This window comes from Diplotaxodon limnothrissa, linkage group LG3, assembly GCF_057381915.1.
Source record: "Diplotaxodon limnothrissa isolate DT_005_m linkage group LG3, D_limnothrissa_male_GT1.1, whole genome shotgun sequence".
Lineage (NCBI taxonomy): Eukaryota > Metazoa > Chordata > Actinopteri > Cichliformes > Cichlidae > Diplotaxodon > Diplotaxodon limnothrissa.
The window spans coordinates 70,384,527-70,388,659 of NC_140598.1; the positions used below are offsets into that span (position 1 = coordinate 70,384,527).

At 40.5% G+C, this 4,133-nt stretch overlaps 1 pseudogene; it reads right to left on the bottom strand.

Annotated features, from left to right (window-relative positions):
• Nucleotides 1-431: 431 nt before the first annotated feature.
• On the bottom strand, nt 432-1,206 carry LOC146637678 (uncharacterized; annotated as a pseudogene).
• Between the last annotated feature and the right edge of the window lie 2,927 nt (nt 1,207-4,133).

Genomic DNA, 4,133 nt, shown 5'->3' on the forward strand with positions numbered 1-4,133 from the left:
TTTGTTCTTACTTCATTTTACCTTGTTTCATTATTTACTTGTTAACTTTTTCTTTTTCAACTTATTCATAAAACAATAAACAATTGAATTTATCCTTTGAGTGTTTTTCATCTATAACTTTTTCAAACATTCATATCTGTCGTTTATCTTCTTCTTGAAACCTCATAAATGGTGAAGGAAAAATCCAACAGTTCATCTATATATAAAGAAGCACTTAAGCTAAAACTGACATAGCTACGTTAATCCTACCGTAAAACAATAAGACGAGGTACGACCTCTCTCATGCTCCTAGGATGTGGGGGTGAACGCCAGAACACCCTGGAATGTTACAGACCTCCTAGGATGAGACATTCTTTCAATATGCCACCAACTATATACTTCTACACACAAATGATTACATGCAGTATTCTACCATATCCAAACTTATATCATTAAAAGACTATACTGACTACTAAGTACAATTTTCCATTGACATACTTCATCATGAGAAGTATGGCTGCTGTGCCAACCTTGTTGTTGGTCAAAACTCCCTCACTTTCTATCTGCTGGATGAGTGTCCGTATACCAAGGTTCCATTTGAGCTTCTGGCTGGAGAAATAGTTAATAATCCTTCTGCCTTTGGTTATGAGGGCCTGACCTAAGCGCTCACTGATATCGATTCCTGTGAGTTTGTAAAAGTGGTTCAAAAGACCTTTCCGAGTAAACAAGAATGGCCACTGCTCCTGAATTTCAGCTACTGAAGGTGAGGGACAACTGTTGATAAGCTGCCGCTGAGAAATATATGTGAGGCACATGAAGTCATCCACATCAGGTCTCTCCACAGCTCCAGGTCCTTGTGAATTGAAAATTGTTAACAAGATGTGTTTCTTTTCCTCTAAAGAAGTTGGCGTTTCCCCCTCAGGAAGTTCAACTGGCTGCCAATTTATACAACCATAGCTATCAACAAGGCATCTCACTTTTTTAGGTGGGGTTGCACTACTGTTGGGACTGCAGTCTTCCTCATTCCTGGTTCTCTTTGTTTGACAAAGACGATTTGATGCTTCTTAGTAGTGAATAATGTCAACAACCCAGTCTTTCTCCCTTTTCAGTAAGATCTGCAGATGTTTGAGGGTATCTGTTTACAATGATTTTAGCAACTTCTTCACATGATGCACGTTTAGGGTTTCTGCAGTGAACTTGCATGGCCCCCCCAACAATTCTGACCATACTTCTCCTGTCCTCTGGATGAGCTCTGTCTCCTCTTGTGATTGCATGCGACAGTTGGAGTGGAAATCTTTCCCAAGGAATCTGTAAGTGTGAGATGCAAGAGCTGGAGTAATGGTTGTACATAGTGGTGGACGTGGAGGAGGAGGGGTGAGGTGGATGGCTTGATGTTTCAGCTGATGCAGCAGGGCAAGGCTCCAGAGTAATGGTGTCATTCAGGTTCTCTGGTCTGTTGCCATCTAAAAAAATAAATAAATAAAGATCATTGGAAAAGCTACCTTAAAAAGCTACTATGTCAACAAATATGTCCTCACTAAAAGATGAACCCTTCAATTAGGATTGAGTAGTAATGGCAAGGCAGTTTTGGGGACCTTGTCTGAAGATGAAAAGAAGCAATCCCAGGACTGCAAAAGAACTACAAACTCAAGGTCTTGCATTGAAAAGACCTTGAGTCAATATATTTTACAGCATGTCACAATTTCAAACCCTTAGTTGTACCACTACCAATGAAAGGTTAATGGTGTTAGATTTAGTGTCTACTTTTGTTTATGTTTTCCGTGTTAATTATCTACCGGACAATGTGAGCCCCAAAACGCTGTTCAATATTATACCGTCAAAGTACATGTGTAGTATGGTGAAGAGAAAAAAAAAAGCTAATCAAGCTAATCAGTGACATATGAGTCTATGAGTGACCTTCAAATCATAGACTCAAGTCTATGATTTATACAGAACCTACACAAACCTCCTTTAAATGCAAGAAGTAGTTTACGTATTTGAATTGGTGTGAGAAAGGGTTTGAGATCTTCTGCCTCCACAAACAAAAGATCACTTTTTTGTTGTACACCAATAACATCCGTCAGATGTTCTACAATGCAGATTATTTTCTCTCTGTCTAGTGCCGGCAGGAGCCTTGTGAGTTCCTCTTCAATTTCCATCCCTGAAAAAGAATTAAGAGGAAACTGAATGGTGTAGGGAGACAACAAAAAGGCCTGCCATGTTATAAAGTGGTAGTGGGTAATAATCCATCAGACTGTCAGCATATACACACACACTTCTTTCTGTAGGGCAACGCAAGCAGTGAAGTCCAAGGTCAATGAGAAGTACTGAGTGATGCAACTCGAGCACAAAGTACAATCCAGAATCATTAACAAGTATAACAGCTATCTTCCCAAAAACCAAGCCATCATCACTGTCATCTACAATGGAAACATAGCCTTTCACATACTTGGTACCTTTGTGGACAACTGCTGACACATCCAAAGTGGTCTGATTAGTGCAGCCGGCTTTTGCCACAGCTTCTTGAATGACAGCGTTGTAAAGATGATGATTGTAATCACTTGCTTCTCCAATGATTTGAACTGTAGGTGGAAACAATTGGCCCACTGAGAGGTAGGACTGCAGTAACTGATGCCGTTCTGTCAGAGTTGCATAAGTTGACGAAGTTGTGCACTGTTCTTGTACATGCTTTGAAATACGAGTGCTTGCTCTCAAACCTAAGGGTCCACAAACGAATGTGTGATCCAAAGTGAAGGATAAGCTCTGCATAATGTAACAAATAGTGAGTTCATAGTGACTAATAGTGACTTCAGTGCACGGTTGCAGGCATCAGCTGACACAGAATCGCTGGCACAGGCTGGTTAGTTATTTAATTGTTTCAGCTAAGTTTATTTGATCTAAAACTTCAGTCCACGGTTGCAGGGATCAGCTGAAACAGATCGCTGGCACAGGCTGGTTAGTTATTTAATGGTTTCAGCTAAGTTTATTTGATCTAAAACTTCAGTCCACGGTTGCAGGGATCAGCTGAAACAGATCGCTGGCACAGGCTGGTTAGTTATTTAGTGGTTTCAGCTTAGTTTATTTGATCTAAAACTTCAGTACACGTTCGCAGGGATCAGCTGACACAGATCTCTGGCACAGCCTGGTTGGTTATTTAATGGTTTCAGCTTAGTTTATTTGATCTAAAACTTCAGTGCACGGTTGCAGGGATCAGCTGACAAAGATCGCTTGCACAGGCTGGTTGGTTATTTAATGGTTTCAGGTTAGTTTATTTGATCTAAGACTTCAGTGCACGTTTGCAAAGATCAGCTGAAACAGATCGCTGGCACAGATCCCTTGCACAGGCTGGTTAGTTATTTAATGGTTTCAACTTAGTTTATTTTATCTTAAACTTCAGTGCACGGTCGCAGGGATCCGCTGACACAGATCGCTGGTTAGTTATTTAATGGTTTCAGCTTAGTTTATCTAAAACTTCAGTGCACGATTGCAGGGATCAGCTGACACAGATCCCTTGCACAGGCTGGTTAGTTATTGAATGGTTTCAGCTTAGTTTATTTGATCTAAAACTTCAGTGCACGGTTGCAGGGATCAGCTGACACAGATCACTGTCACAGGCTGGTTAGTTATTTAAATGGTTTCAGGTTAGTTTATTTGATCTAAGACTTCAGTGCATGGTCGCAAAGATCAGCTGACACAGATCCCTGACACACGCTGGTTAGTTATTTAATGGTTTCAACTTAGTTTATTTTCTCTAAAACTTCAGTGCACGGTTGCAGGGATCAGCTAACACAGATCCCTGACACACGCTGGTTAGTTATTTAATGGTTTCAACTTAGTTTATTTTCTCTAAAAATTCAGTGCACGGTTGCAGGGATCAGTTGACAAAGATTCCTGGCACAGGCTGGTTAGTTATTTAATGGTTTCAACTTAGTTTATTTTCTCTAAAACTTCAGTGCACGGTTGCAGGGATCAGCTGACACAGATCGCTGGCACAGGCTGGTTAGTTATTTAGTGGTTTCAGCTTAGTTTATTTGATCTAAAACTTCAGTGCACGGTTGCAGGGATCAGTTGACAAAGATTCCTGGCACAGGCTGGTTAGTTATTTAATGGTTTCAACTTAGTTTATTTTCTCTAAAACTTCAGTGCACGGTTGC